This window comes from Pseudophryne corroboree, chromosome 3 (assembly GCF_028390025.1).
Source record: "Pseudophryne corroboree isolate aPseCor3 chromosome 3, aPseCor3.hap2, whole genome shotgun sequence".
Classification (NCBI taxonomy): Eukaryota; Metazoa; Chordata; class Amphibia; order Anura; family Myobatrachidae; genus Pseudophryne; species Pseudophryne corroboree.
The window spans coordinates 79525546-79551413 of NC_086446.1; the positions used below are offsets into that span (position 1 = coordinate 79525546).

Here is a 25868-nt window from a genome sequence, read left to right on the forward strand (position 1 = left end):
GTAGGGAGGGGATACAGAGGCGTAGGGAGGAGGGGATACAGAGACGCGGGGCGATAAGGATGGGATACAGAGACGCGGGGTGGTAGGGAGGGGATACAGAGATGCGGGGAGGTAGGGTGGGGAGAGACGCGGGCCGTAAGGGAGGGGATACAGAGGCGTAGGGAGGAGGGGATACAGAGACACGGGGTGGAAGGTAGGGGATAGAGAGATGCGGGGCGGTAGGGTGGGGAGAGACGCGGGCCGTAAGGGAGGGGATACAGAGGCGTAGGGAGGAGGGGATACAGAGACGCGGGGCGGTAGGGAGGGGATAGAGAGACGCGAGGTGGTAGGGAGGGGATGCTGAGAGGCGGGGCGGTAGGGAGGGGATGAAGAGACGCGGGGCGGTAGGGAGGGGACACAGACGTGGGCAGTAGGGAGGGGATGCAGAGGCGCAGGGAGGAGGGGATAGAGAGACGCGGGGCGGTAGGGACGGGATACAGAGACACGGGGTGGTAGTGAGGGGATAGAGAGATGCGGGGCGGTAGGGAGGGGATAGAGAGATGCGGGTCGTAAGGGTGGGGATACAGAGGCATAGGGAGGAGGGGATACAGAGATGCGTGGCGGTAGTGATGGGATACAGAGCTACGGGGTGGTAGGTAGGGGATAGAGAGATGTGGGGCGGTAGGGTGGGGGAAGATGCGGGGCGGTAGGGTGGGGATACAGAGGCGTAGGGAGGAGGGGATAGAGAGACGCGGGGCGGTAGGGACGGGATACAGAGACACGGGGTGGTAGTGAAGGGATAGAGAGATGCGGGGCGGTAGGGAGGGGATAGAGAGATGCGGGCCATAAGGGTGGGGATACAGAGGCATAGGGAGGAGGGGATACAGAGATGCGGAGTGGTAGGGATGGGATAGAGAGACGCGGGGCAGTAGGGAGAGGATACCGAGATGCGGGGTGGTAGGGAAGGGATACAGAGACGCGGTGCAGTAGGGAGGGGATAGAGAGACGTAGGTAGGAGATAGAGAGACGAGGTGCGGTAGGGAGGGGATAGAGAGAGGCGGGGCGGTAGGGAGGGGATACAGAGGCGTAGGGAGGAGGGGATACAGAGATGCGGGGCGGTAGGGAGGGGATACAGAGGCGTAGGGAGGAGGGGATACAGAGACACGGGGCAGTAGGGACAGGATACAGAGCCACGGGGCGGTAGGGAGGGGATAGAGAGATGCGGGGCGGTAGGGAGGGGATAGAGAGATGCGTGGCGGTAGGGTGGGGATACAGAGGCATAGGGAGGAGGGGATACAGAGATGCGGGGCGGTAGGGATGGGATAGAGAGACGCGGGGCAGTAGGGAGAGGATACCGAGATGCGGGGTGGTAGGGAAGGGATACAGAGGCGCGGTGCAGTAGGGAGGGGATAGAGAGACGTAGGTAGGAGATAGAGAGACGAGGTGCGGTAGGGAGGGGATAGAGAGAGGCGGGGCGGTAGGTAGGAGATACAGAGATGCGGGCGGTAGGGAGGGGACAGAGAGGTTGGGTAGCAGGGAGGGGATACAGAGACGCTGGGCGGTAGGGAGGGGACACAGACGCAGGGCGGTAGGGAGGGGATAGAGTGACGCGGGGCGGTAGGGAGGGGATGCAAAGACGTGGGGCGGTAGTAGGGAGGGGATACAGAGATGCGTGGCGGTAGGGAGGGGATACAGAAGCGTAGGGAGGAGGGGATACAGAGACGCGTGGCGGTAGTGATGGGATACAGAGCTACGGGGTGGTAGGTAGGGGATAGAGAGATGCGGGGCGGTAGGGAGGGGATAGAGAGATGCGGGCCGTAAGGGTGGGGATTCAGAGGCATAGGGAGGAGGGGATACAGAGATGCGGGGCGGTAGGGATAGGATAGAGAGACGCGGGGCAGTAGGGAGAGGATACCGAGATGCGGGGTGGTAGGGAAGGGATACAGAGACGCGGTGCAGTAGGGAGGGGATAGAGAGGCGTAGGTAGGAGATAGAGAGACGAGGTGCGGTAGGGAGGGGATAGAGAGAGGCGGGGCGGTAGGGAGGGGATACAGAGGCGCAGGGAGGAGGGGATAGAGAGACGCGGGGCGGTAGGGACGGGATACAGAGACACGGGGTGGTAGTGAGGGGATAGAGAGATGCGGGGCGGTAGGGAGGGGATAGAGAGATGCGGGCCGTAAGGGTGGGGATACAGAGGCATAGGGAGGAGGGGATACAGAGATGCGTGGCGGTAGTGATGGGATACAGAGCTACGGGGTGGTAGGTAGGGGATAGAGAGATGTGGGGCGGTAGGGTGGGGGAAGATGCGGGGCGGTAGGGTGGGGATACAGAGGCGTAGGGAGGAGGGGATAGAGAGACGCGGGGCGGTAGGGACGGGATACAGAGACACGGGGTGGTAGTGAAGGGATAGAGAGATGCGGGGCGGTAGGGAGGGGATAGAGAGATGCGGGCCATAAGGGTGGGGATACAGAGGCATAGGGAGGAGGGGATACAGAGATGCGGGGTGGTAGGGATGGGATAGAGAGACGCGGGGCAGTAGGGAGAGGATACCGAGATGCGGGGTGGTAGGGAAGGGATACAGAGACGCGGTGCAGTAGGGAGGGGATAGAGAGACGTAGGTAGGAGATAGAGAGACGAGGTGCGGTAGGGAGGGGATAGAGAGAGGCGGGGCGGTAGGGAGGGGATACAGAGGCGTAGGGAGGAGGGGATACAGAGATGCGGGGCGGTAGGGAGGGGATACAGAGGCGTAGGGAGGAGGGGATACAGAGACACGGGGCAGTAGGGACAGGATACAGAGCCACGGGGCGGTAGGGAGGGGATAGAGAGATGCGGGGCGGTAGGGAGGGGATAGAGAGATGCGTGGCGGTAGGGTGGGGATACAGAGGCATAGGGAGGAGGGGATACAGAGATGCGGGGCGGTAGGGATGGGATAGAGAGACGCGGGGCAGTAGGGAGAGGATACCGAGATGCGGGGTGGTAGGGAAGGGATACAGAGGCGCGGTGCAGTAGGGAGGGGATAGAGAGACGTAGGTAGGAGATAGAGAGACGAGGTGCGGTAGGGAGGGGATAGAGAGAGGCGGGGCGGTAGGTAGGAGATACAGAGATGCGGGCGGTAGGGAGGGGACAGAGAGGTTGGGTAGCAGGGAGGGGATAGAGAGACGCGGGGCGGTAGGGAGGGGACACAGAGACGCAGAGCGGTAGGGAGGGGATACAGAGATGCATGGCGGTAGGGAGGGGATTCAGAGACGCGGGGCGGTAGGGAGGGGACACAGACGTGGGGGGTAGGGAGGGGATACAGAGACGCGTGGCGGTAGGGAGGGGATACAGAGACGTGGGGCGGTAGGGATGGGATACAGAGGCGTTGGGAGGAGGGGATACAGAGACGCGGGGCGGTAGGGAGCGGATAGAGAGACGCAGGCCAGTAGGGAGGGGATGCAGAGACGTGGGAGGTAGGGAGGGGATGCAGAGACGCGGGGCGGTAGGGAGGGGACACAGAGATGCAGGGCGGTAGGGAGGGGATGCAGAGACGTGTGGCGGTAGGGGGGATACAGAGACGCGAGGCGGTAGGGATGGGATACAGAGGCGTGGGGAGGAGGAGATACAGAGACGCTGGGTGGTAGGGAGGGGATAGAGAGACGCGGGGCAGTAGGGAGGGGATGCAGAGACGCGGGGCGGTAGGGAGGGGATGCAGAGACGCGTGGCGGTAGGGAGGGGATGCAAAGACGTGGGGCGGTAGTAGGGAAGGGATACAGAGATGCGTGGCGGTAGGGAGAGGATACAGAGGCGTAGGGAGGAGGGGATACAGAGACGCGTGGCGGTAGTGATGGGATACAGAGCTACGGGGTGGTAGGTAGGGGATAGAGAGATGCGGGCGGTAGGGAGGGGATAGAGAGATGCGGCCCGTAAGGGTGGGGATACAGAGGCATAGGGAGGAGGGGATACAGAGATGCGGGGCAGTAGGGATGGGATAGAGAGACGCGGGGCAGTAGGGAGAGGATACCGAGATCCGGGGTGGTAGGGAAGGGATACAGAGACGCGGTGCAGTAGGGAGGGGATAGAGAGACGTAGGTAGGAGATAGAGAGACAAGGTGCGGTAGGGAGGGGATAGAGAGACGCGTGGCGGTAGGGAGGGGATACAAAGACGTGGGGCGGTAGGGAGGGGGTAGAGAGACGAGGGGCGGTAGGGAGGGGATACAGAGACGCGGGGAGGTAGGGAGGGGATACAGAAACGCGAGACGGTAGGGAGGGGGTATAGAGACGCGTGGAGGTAGGGACGGGATACAGAGACGTGGGGCGGTAGGGTGAGAGACGCGGGGCGGTAGGGAGGGGATAGAGAGGCGTAGGGAGGAGGGGATACAGAGACGCGGGGCGGTAGGGATGAGGTACAGAGCTACGGGGTGGTAGGTAGGGGATAGAGAGATGCGTGGCAGTAAGGTGGGGGGAAATGCAGGGCGGTAGGGAGGGGATACAGAGGCGTAGGGAGGAGGGGATACAGAGACGCGGGGCGATAAGGATGGGATACAGAGACGCGGGGTGGTAGGGAGGGGATACAGAGATGCGGGGAGGTAGGGTGGGGAGAGACGCGGGCCGTAAGGGAGGGGATACAGAGGCGTAGGGAGGAGGGGATACAGAGACACGGGGTGGAAGGTAGGGGATAGAGAGATGCGGGGCGGTAGGGTGGGGAGAGACGCGGGCCGTAAGGGAGGGGATACAGAGGCGTAGGGAGGAGGGGATACAGAGACGCGGGGCGGTAGGGAGGGGATAGAGAGACGCGAGGTGGTAGGGAGGGGATGCTGAGAGGCGGGGCGGTAGGGAGGGGATGAAGAGACGCGGGGCGGTAGGGAGGGGACACAGACGTGGGCAGTAGGGAGGGGATGCAGAGGCGCAGGGAGGAGGGGATAGAGAGACGCGGGGCGGTAGGGACGGGATACAGAGACACGGGGTGGTAGTGAGGGGATAGAGAGATGCGGGGCGGTAGGGAGGGGATAGAGAGATGCGGGCCGTAAGGGTGGGGATACAGAGGCATAGGGAGGAGGGGATACAGAGATGCGTGGCGGTAGTGATGGGATACAGAGCTACGGGGTGGTAGGTAGGGGATAGAGAGATGTGGGGCGGTAGGGTGGGGGAAGATGCGGGGCGGTAGGGTGGGGATACAGAGGCGTAGGGAGGAGGGGATAGAGAGACGCGGGGCGGTAGGGACGGGATACAGAGACACGGGGTGGTAGTGAAGGGATAGAGAGATGCGGGGCGGTAGGGAGGGGATAGAGAGATGCGGGCCATAAGGGTGGGGATACAGAGGCATAGGGAGGAGGGGATACAGAGATGCGGGGTGGTAGGGATGGGATAGAGAGACGCGGGGCAGTAGGGAGAGGATACCGAGATGCGGGGTGGTAGGGAAGGGATACAGAGACGCGGTGCAGTAGGGAGGGGATAGAGAGACGTAGGTAGGAGATAGAGAGACGAGGTGCGGTAGGGAGGGGATAGAGAGAGGCGGGGCGGTAGGGAGGGGATACAGAGGCGTAGGGAGGAGGGGATACAGAGATGCGGGGCGGTAGGGAGGGGATACAGAGGCGTAGGGAGGAGGGGATACAGAGACACGGGGCAGTAGGGACAGGATACAGAGCCACGGGGCGGTAGGGAGGGGATAGAGAGATGCGGGGCGGTAGGGAGGGGATAGAGAGATGCGTGGCGGTAGGGTGGGGATACAGAGGCATAGGGAGGAGGGGATACAGAGATGCGGGGCGGTAGGGATGGGATAGAGAGACGCGGGGCAGTAGGGAGAGGATACCGAGATGCGGGGTGGTAGGGAAGGGATACAGAGGCGCGGTGCAGTAGGGAGGGGATAGAGAGACGTAGGTAGGAGATAGAGAGACGAGGTGCGGTAGGGAGGGGATAGAGAGAGGCGGGGCGGTAGGTAGGAGATACAGAGATGCGGGCGGTAGGGAGGGGACAGAGAGGTTGGGTAGCAGGGAGGGGATAGAGAGACGCGGGGCGGTAGGGAGGGGACACAGAGACGCAGGGCGGTAGGGAGGGGATACAGAGATGCATGGCGGTAGGGAGGGGATTCAGAGATGCGGGGCGGTAGGGAGGGGACACAGACGTGGGGGGTAGGGAGGGGATACAGAGACGCGTGGCGGTAGGGAGGGGATACAGAGACGTGGGGCGGTAGGGATGGGATACAGAGGCGTTGGGAGGAGGGGATACAGAGACGCGGGGCGGTAGGGAGGGGATAGAGAGACGCAGGCCGGTAGGGAGGGGATGCAGAGACGTGGGAGGTAGGGAGGGGATGCAGAGACGCGGGGCGGTAGGGAGGGGACACAGAGATGCAGGGCGGTAGGGAGGGGATGCAGAGACGTGTGGCGGTAGGGGGGATACAGAGACGCGAGGCGGTAGGGATGGGATACAGAGGCGTGGGGAGGAGGAGATACTGAGACGCTGGGTGGTAGGGAGGGGATAGAGAGACGCGGGGCAGTAGGGAGGGGATGCAGAGACGCGGGGCGGTAGGGAGGGGATGCAGAGACGCGTGGCGGTAGGGAGGGGATGCAAAGACGTGGGGCGGTAGTAGGGAAGGGATACAGAGATGCGTGGCGGTAGGGAGGGGATACAGAGGCGTAGGGAGGAGGGGATACAGAGACGCGTGGCGGTAGTGATGGGATACAGAGCTACGGGGTGGTAGGTAGGGGATAGAGAGATGCGGGCGGTAGGGAGGGGATAGAGAGATGCGGCCCGTAAGGGTGGGGATACAGAGGCATAGGGAGGAGGGGATACAGAGATGCGGGGCAGTAGGGATGGGATAGAGAGACGCGGGGCAGTAGGGAGAGGATACCGAGATCCGGGGTGGTAGGGAAGGGATACAGAGACGCGGTGCAGTAGGGAGGGGAGAGAGAGACGTAGGTAGGAGATAGAGAGACAAGGTGCGGTAGGGAGGGGATAGAGAGACGCGTGGCGGTAGGGAGGGGATACAAAGACGTGGGGCGGTAGGGAGGGGGTAGAGAGACGAGGGGCGGTAGGGAGGGGATACAGAGACGCGGGGAGGTAGGGAGGGGATACAGAAACGCGAGGCGGTAGGGAGGGGGTATAGAGACGCGTGGAGGTAGGGACGGGATACAGAGACGTGGGGCAATAGGGTGAGAGACGCGGGGCGGTAGGGAGGGGATAGAGAGGCGTAGGGAGGAGGGGATACAGAGACGCGGGGCGGTAGGGATGAGGTACAGAGCTACGGGGTGGTAGGTAGGGGATAGAGAGATGCGTGGCAGTAAGGTGGGGGGAAATGCAGGGCGGTAGGGAGGGGATACAGAGGCGTAGGGAGGAGGGGATACAGAGACGCGGGGCGATAAGGATGGGATACAGAGACGCGGGGTGGTAGGGAGGGGATACAGAGATGCGGGGAGGTAGGGTGGGGAGAGACGCGGGCCGTAAGGGAGGGGATACAGAGGCGTAGGGAGGAGGGGATACAGAGACACGGGGTGGAAGGTAGGGGATAGAGAGATGCGGGGCGGTAGGGTGGGGAGAGACGCGGGCCGTAAGGGAGGGGATACAGAGGCGTAGGGAGGAGGGGATACAGAGACGCGGGGCGGTAGGGAGGGGATAGAGAGACGCGAGGTGGTAGGGAGGGGATGCTGAGAGGCGGGGCGGTAGGGAGGGGATGAAGAGACGCGGGGCGGTAGGGAGGGGACACAGACGTGGGCAGTAGGGAGGGGATGCAGAGGCGCAGGGAGGAGGGGATAGAGAGACGCGGGGCGGTAGGGACGGGATACAGAGACACGGGGTGGTAGTGAGGGGATAGAGAGATGCGGGGCGGTAGGGAGGGGATAGAGAGATGCGGGTCGTAAGGGTGGGGATACAGAGGCATAGGGAGGAGGGGATACAGAGATGCGTGGCGGTAGTGATGGGATACAGAGCTACGGGGTGGTAGGTAGGGGATAGAGAGATGTGGGGCGGTAGGGTGGGGGAAGATGCGGGGCGGTAGGGTGGGGATACAGAGGCGTAGGGAGGAGGGGATAGAGAGACGCGGGGCGGTAGGGACGGGATACAGAGACACGGGGGTGGTAGTGAAGGGATAGAGAGATGCGGGGCGGTAGGGAGGGGATAGAGAGATGCGGGCCATAAGGGTGGGGATACAGAGGCATAGGGAGGAGGGGATACAGAGATGCGGAGTGGTAGGGATGGGATAGAGAGACGCGGGGCAGTAGGGAGAGGATACCGAGATGCGGGGTGGTAGGGAAGGGATACAGAGACGCGGTGCAGTAGGGAGGGGATAGAGAGACGTAGGTAGGAGATAGAGAGACGAGGTGCGGTAGGGAGGGGATAGAGAGAGGCGGGGCGGTAGGGAGGGGATACAGAGGCGTAGGGAGGAGGGGATACAGAGATGCGGGGCGGTAGGGAGGGGATACAGAGGCGTAGGGAGGAGGGGATACAGAGACACGGGGCAGTAGGGACAGGATACAGAGCCACGGGGCGGTAGGGAGGGGATAGAGAGATGCGGGGCGGTAGGGAGGGGATAGAGAGATGCGTGGCGGTAGGGTGGGGATACAGAGGCATAGGGAGGAGGGGATACAGAGATGCGGGGCGGTAGGGATGGGATAGAGAGACGCGGGGCAGTAGGGAGAGGATACCGAGATGCGGGGTGGTAGGGAAGGGATACAGAGGCGCGGTGCAGTAGGGAGGGGATAGAGAGACGTAGGTAGGAGATAGAGAGACGAGGTGCGGTAGGGAGGGGATAGAGAGAGGCGGGGCGGTAGGTAGGAGATACAGAGATGCGGGCGGTAGGGAGGGGACAGAGAGGTTGGGTAGCAGGGAGGGGATACAGAGACGCTGGGCGGTAGGGAGGGGACACAGACGCAGGGCGGTAGGGAGGGGATAGAGTGACGCGGGGCGGTAGGGAGGGGATGCAAAGACGTGGGGCGGTAGTAGGGAGGGGATACAGAGATGCGTGGCGGTAGGGAGGGGATACAGAAGCGTAGGGAGGAGGGGATACAGAGACGCGTGGCGGTAGTGATGGGATACAGAGCTACGGGGTGGTAGGTAGGGGATAGAGAGATGCGGGGCGGTAGGGAGGGGATAGAGAGATGCGGGCCGTAAGGGTGGGGATTCAGAGGCATAGGGAGGAGGGGATACAGAGATGCGGGGCGGTAGGGATAGGATAGAGAGACGCGGGGCAGTAGGGAGAGGATACCGAGATGCGGGGTGGTAGGGAAGGGATACAGAGACGCGGTGCAGTAGGGAGGGGATAGAGAGGCGTAGGTAGGAGATAGAGAGACGAGGTGCGGTAGGGAGGGGATAGAGAGAGGCGGGGCGGTAGGGAGGGGATACAGAGGCGTAGGGAGGAGGGGATACAGAGATGCGGGCCGTAGGGAGGGGATACAGAGGCGTAGGGAGGAGGGGATACAGAGACACGGGGCAGTAGGGACAGGATACAGAGCCACGGGGCGGTAGGGAGGGGATAGAGAGATGCGGTGCGGTAGGGAGGGGATAGAGAGAGGCGGGGCGGTAGGTAGGGGATACAGAGATGCGGGCGGTAGGGAGGGGACAGAGAGGTTGGGTAGCAGGGAGGGGATACAGAGACGCTGGGCGGTAGGGAGGGGACACAGACGCTGGGCGGTAGGGAGGGGACACAGACGCAGGGCGGTAGGGAGGGGATAGAGTGACGCGGGGCGGTAGGGAGGGGATACAGAGACGCTGGGCGGTAGGGAGGGGACACAGACGCAGGGCGGTAGGGAGGGGATAGAGAGTTGCGTGGCGGTACGGAGGGGATACAGGGACACTGGCGGTAGGGAGGGGACACAGAGAGGCAGGGCGGCAGGGAGGGGATACAGAGACGCAGGGCGGGGATACAGAGAGGCGGGGCGGCAGGGAGGGGATCCAGAGATGCAGGGCGGCACGGAGAGGATACAGAGACGCGGGGCGGTAGGGAGGGTATACAGAGACGCGGGTCGGTAGGGAGGGGATACATATATATGGGATATATATAGGGGATATATGTAAACAGTACAGTATCCAGAGGCAGTCTGTGCTACTATCACACACATCCCCCCCATCCTGCTCGTGCAGTGCGGCGCCCGAAAAAGGGGTGTGACCTAATGTAAAAGGGCGTGGCCTCGCTGTTATTTTCTCTCTCGCTCCGGGGGTGTTTCCAGCTTGACAGTAGATGCTGGCTGCCCAAGGAGACTGGAGTGTGTGTGTGCCGGCTCTTCTCTGTGACAGGAGGAAAGTGCTGCAGGAGATGATGTCACTGCAGCACTCGGCTCCTGTCACAGCAGGAGAGCTGACAGCTGGATGGAGGCGGCGGGTGTGTGTACTGTGTACGCGGCGCAGGGAGGGCTATGAAGCCTTCTCCTGCGCCACCTGTCCCTCCTGTGGCAGCAGCTGTTGTTCCCCCGGCGCTACGGCCGAGGAGTCGGAATTGCTGATGGGGGGGGGGAGATGGACAGGCAGGAGGACCTATCACGCTGCACATGTGACTCCACCCAGTGTTACGGCCAGGCACAGAGTCACAGATTTGGCCTAATATATAGGAGATATTATATACAGTGATCGCAAAAACGCGCTATGGCGCGTATTTTACCCAGAAGCAGCCGCCCGGGACTCACATTTAGAAGGTGAGCGGATCCCACAGGACGTGCTCATCTGAATATGTGTTTGCATGTTGTAAGCCAGTCAGCGGAACGCAGGAGGTGACTGGCTGTTTCCTCAGCCAATCACCTCCTGTAGTCTCCAGCCAATCACAGCCTGCAGTGTCTCCCACCAGTCCGCCAGCTTTGAATCCTGCTCCCCTCTGCGCGCTGACCTCAGCTCCGCCGTCAGCACATAAAGCTGTGCTGCAGGGCTGACAGACTTGTCACGCACACCAAAGAAAACCAGATAGCAGCACTAATGTGAAAATTAATAACAGAAGGATTGAGTACTAAATTAGTATAATTTAATCAACCACAAAAACAATTCATTAACACAAACATCCATAAAATATAAAATCAGATTATGCTAAAACGGGGTCATGTAAATAGCTGCCTTTTTAGTGTGTAGTCCGTTCCTGTATAGTATAGACCGGATAACAGAAGGGTGAATAGTCGACACCGGACTGACAGCGCAGTCATAGGTTTAAAAGTTATTTACCACTTTTGGCCGCTGGAGGTAAGAGTCCCTTGAAGTATAATTGGGGGTCCTCACTGAATCGCGGTGTCCTCTTTAGATAGAGAGGAGTAGTGGTGATCCTGTTGTTTTAACAGTCGACGCAGCAGTTCTGCTTGAACAAATGTCCAGTACTGGTCCGGGCACACTTAGGCAGTAAATTTGTCACGCACACCACCCTCCTCTGTGACGGTGAGTACCGCTCCGGATCTGGCCGCCGCCCGCCCCGCTTCCCCCCCCCCCCCCCCCTACCTGGAGTTGCATATCTCTCTCCCTCACTCCCTGTCAGCCACCATTACACAGAGCTGTGCTGTTCCTGGGACTGCTTGGGCAAATCCTCCCTGTAAAGCTGCCTGCACGTCAGCGCTGTGCATTTTACAGGACACTTAAGTATTCTACATGTCTGTTGTTCGCTCGGTATTTCTTTCTCGCAACGGAGCGAATAGTTGCTAATGCGCATGCGCAATGTCCGCACTGCAACTGCGCCAAGTAAATTTGCTATGCAGTTAGGTATTTTACTCACGGCATTACGAGGTTTTTTCTTCGTTCTGGTGATCGTAATGTGATTGACAGGAAGTGGGTGTTTCTGGGCGGAAACTGTCTGTTTTATGGGTGTGTGCGAAAAAACGCTACCGTTTCTGGGAAAAACGCAGGAGTGGCTGGAGAAACGGAGGAGTGTCTGGGCGAACGCTGGGTGTGTTTGTGACGTCAAACCAGGAACGACAAGCACTGAACTGATCGCAGATGCCGAGTAAGTGTGGAGCTACTCAGAAACTGCTAAGAAGTGTCCATTCACAACTTTGCGAATCTTTCGTTCGCAATTTTGATAAGCTAAGATTCACTCCCAGTAGGCGGCGGCTTAGCGTGAGCAAAGCTGCTAAAAGCAGCTTGTGAGCGAACAACTCGGAATGAGGGCCAGTGTTAGTTAAGAAGACGTGCATTTAGTCAGGGTTGTGTAGTACAAATACCCTGTGATATACATCCAGTATTTACTGTGCATTGATATATCTACTGACCATATAGTTATACTGAGTATTGCTTTGTATTGCTAGTCCAGTGCAGTTTTATTGTATGGTATAACTTCTGCATTGTACATTGTGACTATATGTGTGTGTGTGCATGTAGCTGCTGCGTGGTTTCCATTTCATGTATTTCACTCAGTCTGCTATCCCTATATTCTGTGACCTGAGGGGGCTCAGTGCGTCAGGTTTATTAGACTATATAGGTGTTTCACAAGATATACTTATTGTGTATTTTTTTCTGTGATTTCTAGTCACCATATATCTCTTGGATTCCCGGTTCGTGCTGATACACTGCACTGGGAGTTATTGTTAGATATAGTGCTGCTAATATTGTACTAGGTTGCCTGATATTGTGCCTGCCGTTATGTCAGCTACAGAGGGCAACGGAACTGGGACTTATCCCTCATTGTGTGGTGATGACGCTGTAGACAAATTTGAGGAAAACATGGCAGCAGAGAGTTCGGGGTCTGGGGGTTCATTGCCCCCCAGTGGGTTCGTAGCAATGGGGGTTCAGAAAGACCCGGCCTGGGCTACCTTCTCCACGTTATTGAATACGCTGGTAACTAAACTTACGCCCCCTATGGGACCTCCTATGCCAGTGCAGCAGTTTATGGTTTCTGCAGTTAATCCGCCATGGGCAGATCAAATCTCATCTCAGTTACAGCACTTGAACCAATCACTGACTAAAACAAAATTCTAACTCTCGCCTACCTAAGACTAAGTCGTATTCTAAACGGGCCACTACTTCCTCTCAATCCACCACTGTTCCAGACACCTCCTCTGAGGAGGATGGTGTTTATACTGACCCCACGAACACTGACCCTGATTCTTCAGATGGGTAAAAATGTTCACAAGTGGATGTCCCTGACCTGATAGAGGATACCAGGCTGATTCTTCAAATTACTGATGAACCAGAGCTTGAGGCTGCTTCTAAGAAACCGGACAGATTTAAACGGTCTAGAACAAATAAAATTAGGAATACGAGGAGGAGATTTAACACAGGAACTTCTAAAGAAAGAATCGGAGTGGACTTATAACCTCAACAGTCTGACGCCACATGGCCTGAATGAATACATTAACTACGGAATATTTCTCTAATTAAATACAGTAATCCTAAAATACATTTTATAAACTCGCATATTCATCAATGCACATACTTATCATTCACTCAAGCATCAACACCTATCTCTGTATATCTCAATTTATCTAATAATTTGTCCCATCACGACCATCTTGGCACAGGCTCACTATAGAGCACATTTTCACAGCTAGCACTTTATAACACTAGGCTCTTTCACGGATATTGATACATCTATCCTATTTGATCAATATCTCATTAATTTTATTTTATTATCATTACAATCACAAAACCCCCCCCTTTTTTTCAAACACATATCAGCATATCATCACCAGGGTATAGTCCTATGACTATGAAAGGGTTTTTTTCACATGGCGCTTTCTGGTGCCCCAATAATACATGCACCCAGTATAACTTATTGTTTTTTATTATTGCAGATTTTATCATCCCCTCTCACACTACTCACAGTACTCACTATTTTCACTTATGTCACCCTTTGGAGTTTGAGTCTTTGTTCACCATTTCACACCTTCACATTCCTTATCTAATCCATTATCACATCCACCTCTATACCATAAATGTCGTATCACTTTTATTATACACATACTTAAATATACCTATTATAACCTTAGGAAAGATCTAATTAAATCTTTACACACTATCCTCCTTCTCATTGATAGATCATATTAATATATATTATATCATGTCAGCCTCTAATCTTATATAATTGCGTTTGTCACTTAGATTTATAATTTTTTATTTTATTTATTTTTTATTATCTTTTACTTTTTATATTTATTTTTATTTTTATTTATATTTTTATTTTTATTCATATTTATCTTTACTTGGTCCCTCTCATTCCTCTTTCATTACCATTTTCATTTTTATCTTTCATTTGATTATTTTATTATCATTATTATGATAATTTTTTATTATTTTTCTCATCTATATTCATTCTCATATTCATTTATATATACTTTAGCTTCAGTCACATATTCATGTTCATTTTTACTCCTACTTTTATTACCATGCCTATTCACTATCATCTATTTAGTGCATAATAATCTCCTATACAGTGTATTCATTACATAATTACCGATTTAAGGCTCTTTCCTCATACACATATGTAATTAACATTTTCATGTGTATATTTCCACTTCTCATCCACTGTCCAATATCCTGCTTACAATTATTCCAAACTCGTCAGTACAAGTAATCAGTACACCCCTTTTTTCCTACGTGACACAAGTGGTACAATTCATACCACTGTCAGATAACCCCACACTGAGGGACGAAGCATGGGTTAAGGTAACGGTACCCATGACAACGTCGGACGCCTACCCACACGACGGGTGCACGCCTCACCCGGAAGCATCAATTCTCAGAGACTGCACACTCATCACAACGTCAGACGCCTCCTGACAATACAGGAAGCGCACGCACGCCCGGAAGTCCGTGGAACGCAAACGTTCCCATGACTACCTGCTGACTCATTTCTAGACGTCATCCGAGGGAAAGACGTCATTTCCGGTTGCGCCCACGATGTACAGCACGTTGTTCTCAACCTCGGGCGGCTAATTAGGTAATCATACCTTCACTAGTACTTATACCCTCATTTGAGACTGAATAGTCACCAGTGAACAAGCCTATACATTGGTGAAACGGGCCGTTTGGTTAGTGGGACCCAGTGGGACTGCGCAGCCCACTCCCACACAAGGGACACATCGGTTTAGTAAGCGCCCACTTGGGCCATATGATTTATATTTACTGTGTTATTCTTCTCATATTTTTCTTGTATTGGTACAACTACCTCCTTGATTTAATGCTCAAACATCTGTAATAATAGGAAATACCTATTATCTTCTTGGGTAACAAAGATAAAAACACTGATTTTATCAATTACTGATGGTACCTGAAAAACTTGTTTGATAAGTAATTCGCTCATAACTGTTATGCATTAACCTTTTAATGATAGCTCTTCCTTATCATGGACTTTAAACTATGAATTTTCTCTGATATAATCTTTCAATTGAAATATATATACCAATTCTATCAGCCAAAACATGGATTTGTGAAGCATATAATAAACCTGTTTGATAAAGAATCTGTGATCTGATGGGAACAAGCTTTGACAGGATTATATAAATAGCTTTACCTATAAGTATCTAACCAATTTTTGTTTCAAGCTCTAATAGTACTAACTGTTAAAAAATTGTTTCCCGTTTTTGACTGGCTGATTCATCATTGGAAACATAACAGCATGGGTTTCAAACTGTATTCATAATATAGAGATTGAAGCTTCAGTGACAATACCAGTCAAAAAAACACCACACATTTGTGTTTGAGACACAGCTCACATCTCTTCTACTCACATATTAAACTATACTCTGTATATTTCCAATGCTCTCTCATCCACTAATCTGGACAGCAGAAGCACTTTGGTAGTCATACTCTCTCATTCAGCAGATTACGGCCATACTCCACAGAATACGCCTGATCTCGTCCGATCTTGGAAGCTAAACTGTGGCAGGCCTGGTCAGTAATTGTATGGGGGACCAACAGTGAACACCAGGTGCAGTAAATAACCCAGCTGAACAGCAGAAGTAAGACACCCTTTCTCCTTTGATTCTATTTCTTTTTTCTATCCGCTTTGAATCTAAATATCTCATTCTGTGATTGTTTAAATATGCTATCTATAAATACATATTGTTGACTATGTTACATTTTCATCTTTAAAAATTTATATTCGTATTAAATCAGTTACCTCGTATTTTCAGCTGTTTGCCTGTCGCAAAAAGTCTAATTATACAACAATTAGAAGAGAGTATTGACTGCATAGGAGAGGAAAGAGTTAAACATCTGGGGAGGGGTGGACCTAGCTGTGAGGAAAGTACAGCCTTCTTTAAGGGGAGGGCTTGATATATATAGGGAAGGTGAAGCCATTTTAAGTCTCTTGGTGATCTGGTTTGGTGAGTGCTGCAGTGCCAGCAAAAAAACAGTTGTTTTATTTGCCTGCTGTCTCACAGATATATACTGCCTCATTATTGCTCTCCTCTCCAGTAGCCCAGGGTGTCCCTTGCTTTTGATTAAAGGTTGCCAATATGTCCTCTCGCCCCCAGCGCATGCTAAGGGCCCCGGCTCGGTTCCGTGGGTCGGACGGACGAGCGGGCCCTGAGGCGGCGGTGGGCGGTGGGGGGGACGGGGCTCCGTCCCCTAGGGCCTCATCAGATGCCCCCTCAGGTAACGATGGCGGGGCCCGGGCTGACTCGTCGCCGGGTGCCGAGTCGGACACTCCAGCCAGACGAGGGCGGCGTGGGGGACCAGGGGTCCCTGCAGGCCGCTCGAGTGTTGGCGGGCGGCGGCCGTCCCCGCCGGGAGCCGCCGAGCCCGGTTTCATGGCGGGCGCCCGCGGGCGGCGGGGGACACCAGGGCGCAGCAGAGGCAGTCTCTCCTTCCCCGCCGCGGTCGGCTGTTCGGGCCGGGCGGGAGGTGAGGAGGGTGCAGGGAGCTGGCGGTCGCCGCGCGGGGACTAGTCAGGAGCCTCGCGCGGCGGCCGGACAAGAGGAGCAGGCCGGGAGGCAGCTGGCGGGTGGACGTGGGGCTCGCGGTGCGCGCGCGCCCACGCTCGCTCCGGGCGCCGCTTGTCGCGCACGTGCGCGCGCAGCGGCGCCAGCTGAGCACACAGCAACCTCGTCTTCTCCCCGGATGCCGGAGTCCGGCCGGGGGAGAGGCAGGTTGAGGGGGGTGCAGCGTGTGCCTCAGGGAGGCAGCGCTGGGGGCATGTTTAGACATATAAACGAAGGGGGCACAGCAGTAGTAACAAGGGGCAGCCACCAACATCTCCTGGGTGCACCCTCCGCTGGTCAGGTGACACGCGGGGGAGCACGCGCGGGGGGGCAGCAGGTCCCTGTCCCTGTCCCTGTCCCTGTCACCGTCGCCGGACGCGGCGGGGCCCGCGGCAGGAGGGGTGACAGAGAATGGGTCAGCGGCCGCAGGGCCGCGGCCCGGGCAGCTGTACAAGTCAGCGGGTCCTCCCCCGGATCAGGGGATTCTTCTCCTTCCCTGGATAGGGAAGAGGAAGGATCGGAGAGGGAGAGCCTCTGGGCCGGCCGGGGGGCTCTTGCCTTCGGGTCAGAACAGGAGGGGCGGGACCCCCGGGGCGCGTCGGGCGGTCAGGGGGCGCGGGCTCGCGCCCAACCAAGGACCGGTCGTCCTTTGGGCGGCGTTTCCGGGGGTCGTGCCGCATGGGATCCCCCTGGGGCCATAGCGTCGGCACTGGCCACGGTGGTGCAGGCTCTTGGGCCATTAGCTGCAGTGGCCTCCCCCAGGACAACGGCGGATTCCGGCCGAGCTGCAGGGCGCAGGGGGTCAGACAAGGTCAGGTCATCAGCGGCGCAGCGAGTGGCAAGAGCCTGCCGAGAGCTGGGGGCTGCAGCGGCGGAGCTGGAGCTAGGGCCAGACCGCGAGCGGCAGGGAGGCTCGGGCCCTGCGCATTCCACACGGGGTGCCCGGCGTGCGCCGGGCCCTCTTTTGTTTTGTCTTCCACAGAGGACCAAGGTGAAAGGGACTCGGCAGACTTCGCGGTGGACGAGGATTGGAATGAAGACGACGAACAATCTGAGTCGGAGAGGTCGACGGCATCCGGTGAGTTGGTGCAGTCTTTTTCAAATTCCACCGCGAGCTCGAGTTCGCGTAGCTCTTCGTCCTCCTCCTCATCCTCCTCTTTGGCGTCACAAGCGTCCGAAGCTGATAGCACTGCTAGGGCAAGGAAGGAGGCCGAGAAACTTGCCAAAAGAGCGGCTAAGCAACAGAAGAGGCGTAAGCGGCGCAGGCGAATTAGTGAAGAGGAGCGTAGGGCTAAGAAGAGGCGAGATCTGCCGGGGGTAGTGCGCTGTGAGTACACCGCAGTTATGCGGGGCCTGCGAGATAGCTGCCGCAAAAAGATACGTAGAGGTGACTTTGTGGATTTATTTGGTTTGACTAAGGCCATGAAGAAGGATTACAAGGCGGCGGCCGCTACGAAGGGCATGGGAGCAGAAGCTTTCAGGTCATTTGATAACTGGCTGGCCGGATTTTGGGTGTTTGCGGCGTGCTATTTGGAGGACAGGCCGGAAGAGCACATGAATATCATCCGGTACCTTCATCTCGTGCACGACATGCAGCGCACATCCTCGGGTTCGGAATGGCGGCGTTATGACCAAGAGTTTAGGGAGAAGCAGGACGGGTTACGGGTCGTGGACTTTGGGTTCAAAGACGTGGAGGTCTGGCTCAAAGTGACCCGGGCATCCCAGCGGGAGGATGAGACCCAGAAACAGGTAACGGGGGGGGCGCCGCGGAGGGTCGTCAGCGCAGGGGGCGGGCACGGACGGGGGATTTGCCAAGACAGGCGGATTGGCCGTTCGCACGGGCGGGCGGTCGGCCCCTCGGGGAAAATGCTTCGCTTTTAACAGCGGAGCATGTTCATTTGGCAAACAGTGCCGTTTTCGCCACTCTTGCCAGCAGTGCGGTGGAACCCACCCAGCCTCCTCGTGTTTCAAAGGGGGAAGACAGGGCAATCGGGGGAAACAACCCTACCCTAAGCAGGCCGCGAGCGGGACCGCTCAGCAAAGCACCAACGCCAGTTAAGTTGGAAACTATGGGTAAATGGTTGGGTCTTTATCCTAATAAGAGGGATGCAAAGTTTTTGTTAGACGGTTTTAAGTTCGGTTTCCGCTTGCCTGTTGCAAGCGAAGTGTTTGTGCGTGCGCACAAGAACCTTCAATCCGCCCGAGCCTTGCCGACTGTGTTACGGGAAAAAGTGGATAAGGAGGTCAGGTTGGGCAGGATGGAAGGGCCGTTTAGGTCGCCCCCGGTGGATGACTTGGTCATCTCCCCGGTGGGGGTGGTACCGAAGAAGACTCCGGGCGCCTTCCGGCTGATTCAGCATCTTTCTTACCCGCCAGGGGCATCGGTCAACGACGCAATACCACCGGCTCATTGCTCGGTGGTGTATCAGTCGTTTGACGAGGCGCTAGGGATGGTCCGCAGCTACGGGAGCGGGGCCCTCATGGCGAAGATTGATGTTGAGTCAGCTTTTAGATTGCTGCCATTGCATCCGGACTCATTTCGTTTTATGGGTTTCCGGATTGGGGCGGAGTATTTCATCGACAAATGTCTCCCGATGGGATGTTCCGTTTCATGCTCGTTTTTCGAGCGCTTTAGCACTTTTCTTCATTGGTGCGTGGAGTCTGCGTCAGGCGGTCACGGGGTGGCACATTACCTCGATGATTTCCTTTGCGCGGGGCCGGCTACCGGCACAAGATGCGGCGACTTGCTGTTTAGCATACGAGCCCTTTTTTACCACTTCGGTGTTCCGGTAGCCAGGGATAAAACGGAGGGTCCGGCCTCCTGTCTATCATTTTTGGGGATTGAAATTGACACCGTGGTAGGAGAATGTCGCCTACCCCAGGACAAAGTGTCAAAGCTCCGCGAAATTATTTGCCGTTTCAACGGCTCGCGTAAAGTCACGCTGCGGCAAGCTCAGTCCTTGCTGGGCATGCTGAACTTTGCTTGTCGGGTGATACCGATGGGCAGGGTTTTCTGCCGGAAGCTCGAAAGGGCTACAGCAGGGTGTGCCAGGCCGCATCATTTCGTTCGATTGTCCTCTGAGTTAAAAAGGGATTTGGCCGTCTGGGCTTCATTCCTTGAGGATTTCAACGGGGTGAGCATATGGCAGGAGCCAGCCGTTGACAGCGAGAGCTTGCAGCTTTTTACTGATGCTGCAGGTTCCTCTGGATTCGGCTGTTTTCTGGAGGGATCGTGGTGTGCGGCATCTTGGCCGGCGAATTGGCATAGCGAAGGTCTTACAAGGGATCTGGTGCTGCTGGAGCTTTTTCCCATTATGGTAGCGCTGGAAGTTTGGGGCGATCGGTTGGCTAACCGCAGCATAGTGTTCAGGTGCGATAATCTGGGCGTAGTGCATGCGATTAATAACCAAAGGGCGAAATCGCTGGTTGTACTACGGGTTCTTGGGCAGTTGCTTTTGACTTGCTTGCGCAGGAACCTTTGGTTCCGGGCGCAGCACGTGCCCGGGTTGGAAAACGAAATCGCAGACGCGTTGTCGCGTGGACAGTGGGAGAGATTTTGGGGTTTGGCACCTGAGGCCGAAGAACAAGGTTTTCACTGTCCCGGTTATGTTTGGCAGGTGATCGGACCGGACTGGAGGGTTTAGCGTTGCGGTCAGTCGCGCCGGCCACGCTCAAGGCGTACGGACAAGCTTGGAGTGAATGGGAGGAGTTTGTCCGGGGGCGGCAGCATCAAGGTAAGAGCAGGCATCGGCTGATGCTTTCTTTTATGTGGCAGCTCTACGTTTCCGGTAGGTCACGAGCTGTGGTTTCTCGGTACTTGGCAGGCATTTCGTTTTTCTGCAAGCTGCGAGGCGTCCCTGACGTAACAAAAAGCGAAGTTCTGCGGAAGGCAATGAAAGGGTGGGCGCGAGTTGCGCCGTCGCCACCAGATAGGAGGCGGCCCATCGATGCGGCGTTGTTGCCGGCCGTAATCAAGGCGGTAGGGCGAGTTGCGTCGTCCAGGTTTGAGACGCTTTTGTTTAGTTTGGCGTTCTCAATGGCTTTCCACGGAGCCTTTCGAGTTTCTGAGTTGGTAGCGCCTTCCAAGAGAGCAGATTCGCGTATGCTGGTCGAGGACGTGGTAGTGGGTGAGAGGTCCTTGCTGTGCAGGTTACGACGCTCCAAAACGGATCAAGTGGGGAGAGGGCGCTGGGTTACAATGGTTACAGCGCTGGAGGAGAGCGTTTGCCCGGTGAGGCTGGCGATGCAATACGTGGGGGTGCGACCCGTTAAGGAGGGGTCTTGGCTGTTGCATTATGATGGGCTGCCAGTCACGAAATACCAGTTTCGATGGATGCTGAGTCGCTGTTTGGCGGGCCTGGGCCTCCCACCCGCTGCTTTCGGTACCCACTCCTTTCGCATAGGCGCAGCGACGTCGGCTGCTGCGGCGGGTTACTCCAGAACGGAAATACAGGCGGTGGGGCGATGGAAATCATCAAGTTATAGACGATATATTCGCCCCGTCACATGAGAGGTCGGTTTGCGCTTGGTGCTTTGTGTAGATTTGCAATGTATTATGTTGTCACAGTTCTGTGAATTGATGGTGTTGTGCGTCTGTTGGTGTTACCCCCTTTTTTCTCCTACTCGGGGATTAGCTACTCGCCGTTGCTGGCATGAGCCGGCAGCGGGGGTCTGGGGTTATTTGCGATTTTTTGCCTGACTTGACGGACTGAATTCTAATCCATAATTCGGCTAATTTGGTCTAATCAGAGTCCCTCAGCAGGTCTTTACGTTTCATCTCCAGCTGAGTTATTACATGTGTTTCCCATTTTATACCCCCCCCCTGTTTTCATTTGTTTAATTTTATTTGATCTTCCCCCTTTGTGTCGTTAATTGCACTGCTAAATTGGCAACGAAACACGGTGCAGTCGGCTAGGCCGTTGCTGCTGCAATAGCGAGTCCTAAAGTTTTCTTTTTTGGCAGATCCTTCAGTATAAACAATGAATAAGCCTCTTAGTAATCAATTCTACCCCTCTTTTTCCCTTCAGGATGGTTTGAAGACAATTTGACCATTTGGGTGGTTGGCCACTCTTACATTTACTGGGCGGCCAGGTTCGTGGCTTCAGAAGGGTCTAAGGCATTGTTTGGAATACAGGGTGTCAGATGGCTTGGCTGGCGCGGAATGATGTGGGGTGAGCTGAGGAGTAGGTTAGTGAGTCAGGCCAGCAAGCATGGAGTCCCTAAAGTTTTGGTTGTCCATCTAGGTGGCAACGACTTGGGGAAGAGGACATCCTTGGAGCTGCGGTGGGCCATGATACAGGATCTGGCAAGTGTGACCGCGCAATGGACCAATTGTGTGTTGGTTTTTTCCATGATGGTGCCAAGGTTGTGTTGGAGGGGTGTGGCGGATGGTCGCCGGATTGATGAGGCCCGGAAAAAGGTGAACGGAGCGGTGGCAAAGTGGGTGCTGTCCCACGGTGGGAGGGTGGTTCGCCACCCGAGGATACGGTTCAAAGACAGCCACCTTTTCCGGAGCGATGGAGTACATCTATCCGATGAGGGGATGATGTTTTTTCTGGAGGATCTAGGTTTCGCTTTGCAGGAGTTAGGGTAGGTTTATGGTGGCGGTGCGAAAGACTGTGGGGATGAGTCTTTCGCTGTTGGCGGAAAAGAACGGCAGTTTCGTATTGTAGAGAAAACTGTAGTGTTTTACAGTTGGTTGTGGTTTAGGTGCACTCACCTCCATCGACTTATGGCCGCTTGACCACCCGTCCGGGAAGGCAGCGGCAGGGCACCCAGGAGCGGTGGGTAGTCACTGTGGGGGTTGAGTTGTCACCTATTACCGGTTTATGGTAAGTTTTTAGTAAATTTATAGGGTTGAGTTATTTAAGTTTAATTTAGATTAAGTGAGCCGTTCTTTTGGGCCGCCACCATATGCCAGCTGGAGCGGCATATTAAATTAATCTCTTTATTACAGGTTTCCTAATGGTTAGGGACAAATAAATAGCTAGCAATTTTCTGCCAAAATTCAAGTCTCAGTGTCGTTATTTCTGGTTATGATTATGAATGCTTTACTTTCAAAGAAAGGGGTCCACCAAATATCACTAAGATGTTTATAAAAACAAATGCCTTTTGGTAACACCACTGCCCAAACATAGAGCAGTTGATGCTTAAGGACCTATATAGGCAACATTTTTACTCGCTAGATGATATCCTTTCTATTCTTTGAGCATTTATAATACGGAGAAGCTAAACCGAGTCACTATCCCGCTGGGATTAAAAATACAACCTGTTTTACATTTTACATTATAGACAGGCATCTCCCAGTTAGACGCATTAACAATAAATTATTTTCACCAAGGCATTCCACTTATATATTCTTATAAGAGTAGCATGATTAATATGCACTAATATTGATATTTATGTCTTATGTCTATATTTGCGTCACTATATTTTACTATGTTCATTAAAAGTTAAGTTTTAGTGTCGAATTTGTAATAAAGAGTGCCCCAACATAGAGTCTTTCTCCTCTTCTGTTTTGCTGCAGATTTAAACGTAACAAAGTGGTTAAACAAGTTTTACCTAATTCTGAACACCTGGTTGACATACTTCAGGAATCCTGGGAAAATCCGGGGAGGAAATTCATGCCTCATAAGAAGATGTTGGATCACCATCCTCTCGCATGGGAGCTAAGTAAAAATTGGGAGACACCCCCGCCAGTGGATTCGCAGGTGGCGAGGCTGGTAGTATCCTCTGCTCTGCCGGTAACCACCGTCACCTCTCTGAAGGAACCGATGGATAAACGTGTGGAGGGTTGTTTAAAGGCTATTTACACCCTAACAGGGGCTGTGCATAGGCCAACCATTGCAGCAACTTGGGCTGTTGAAGCATGGGCTCAGGAGTTGGAAGCGGAGCTACCTTCCAATGCTTCTGATCATGCTAGACAATGCCTATCCTATATTACCACGGCATCTCATTATCTTAAGGAGGCGGCTTTCGATGCCGGTATGCTGGCGGCCAAGGCTTCTACTACGTCTATCTTGGCTCGCCGTATTCTTTGGTTGCGATTCTGGTCTGTGGATCTGGATTCTAAGTAAACCCTGGAGGTGCTTTCCTTTAAGGGAGAAATTCTCTTCGGTGACGATCTCAATAAGATTGTGGCTGACTTAGCTTCTGCTAAAACAGCTTGTCTACCTAGTACTGCTCCTTTGGCGCCAAAGGCTAAGAGTACTTCTCGCTCCTTTCGTCTTCCTGGAAAAGCAAAAGTACAGACATACCTGAAACACGCTTGTGCTTCCAAACCTACTAAGCCCAAACCTAAGAGGGCCTGGGCTGCCTGTCAGCCTGCTTCCAAAACAGACAAGCCTGCCGGATGATGGGGCGGGCCTCCCTCTGGGGGATCCCAGAGTGGGGGACCGACTTCTAGGGTATACCCAGGAATGGTTGAATACCACTTCCGATGCATGGGTACGGGAAGTCGTCACTCGAGGTTACGCCGTTTCCTTCAAAAATCGTCCCCCTCATTGATTTAGCCTGACAGACGTCCCTTCGGATCAGGTGTAGGCCACAACTCTGCGTTCAGTGGTACAATCCCTCCTGGACACGGGAGTGGTTGTGCCGGTGCCTCTTGCTCAGAGGGGCCAGGAGTACTATTCACCGCTGTTCCTAGTCCCGAAACCGAATGGGTCCTCCTGGCCCATTCTCAACCACAAGGCATTGAACAAATTTGTGAGGGTCTCCAAGTTTCGTATGAAAACTCTTCACTCTATTGTTCTGGCCTTGGAGCCCGGGGACTATATGGTCTCCCTGGACATACAGGATGCTTACCTGCATGTCGCATCAGCAATACCTGAGGTTTGTGGTCGGCAACCTCCATTACCAATTTCGGGCATTACCTTTTGGTTTGACCACGGCTCCGCGAGTCTTCACCAAGGTCATGGCGGTAATGATGGCTGTACTCTGCCGTCAAGGGGTCAGGATCCTACCGTACCTGGACGATTTGTTGATCCTGACGAATTCCCCAGAAATTCTCCTACGCCATCTGGATCTGACTGTTCAGTTTCTGCAAGCCCACGGGTGGCTCATAAACTGGAGGAAATCTTCCCTGGTCCCTGCTCAGAGCATGGTGCACCAGGGGGCGCTATTGGACACTCATAACCAGCGGTTGTTCTTGTCTCAGGAGAAAGTCCTGAAGCTTTAGGACAGGATTCGATGCTTCCTATCTCATCCGCAAGTGTCGATACACTCGGCGATACAAGTGCTAGGTCTCATGGGGTCTGCTTTCGACATGGTGGAGTACGCTCAATATCATTCTCGCCCTCTGCAGAAGCTGATTCTTGCCAAGTGGGACGGCCTGCTTCATTGGATCAGGTCTCACATGATCTCCTTGTCTCTGGAGGTCCGTCTGTCACTGAGCTGGTGGCTTCAGGATCAGCGTTTGAGCAGGGGTCATCCCTTCTGGATCCCCAACTGGGTCCTTCTGACGACGGGTGCCAGTCTGAGACGTTGGGGCGCGGTGTTGGAGCAACACTCCCTTCAGGGTCGGTGGACCAAGGAGGAGTCTCTCCTCCCGATAAGCATTCTGGAATTGCGGGCAGTGTTCAATGCTCTGAAACTGGCCCAGCATCTGATACAGAATAGGCCTGTTCAAGTACAGTCTGACAATGCCACCACGGGGGCATACATCAATCATCAGGGTGGCACCCAAAGCTGCATGGCAATGAGGGAAGTTTCACGGATTCTTCAGTGGGCGGAACGTTATCTACCAGCCATATCAGCAGTATTCATTCCGGGGATCCAAAACTGGGAAGTGGACTTTCTCAGTCGACAGGACGTACACGCCGGGGAGTGGAGCCTCCATCCCGAAGTGTTTCAACTCCTCGTGGACAGGTGGGGCCTTCCAGATGTGGACCTGATGGTGTCTCGACACAATCACAAGGTTACGGTCTTCGGAGCAAGAACAAGGGATTCTCAAGCAGCGTTCGTGGATGCACTGGCAATTCCATGGAACTTTCGGCTGCTGTACGTGTTCCCTCCAGTGTCACTCCTGCCCAGAGTAATTCAGAAGTTCAAGCAGGAAGGGGGAATCCTGCTTCTCATAGCTCCAGCGTGGCCCAC

General features: G+C 55.0%; 1 protein-coding gene and 1 pseudogene across 4 annotated transcripts in view; one reads left to right on the top strand and one right to left on the bottom strand.

Moving 5' to 3' along the window:
- The window catches only part of LOC135054806 (NACHT, LRR and PYD domains-containing protein 12-like), a 613159-nt gene that overhangs the window by 280823 nt on the left and 306468 nt on the right, over positions 1–25868 (bottom strand). The window lies entirely within an intron of this gene.
- Positions 15672–15790, top strand: LOC134898243 (5S ribosomal RNA; annotated as a pseudogene).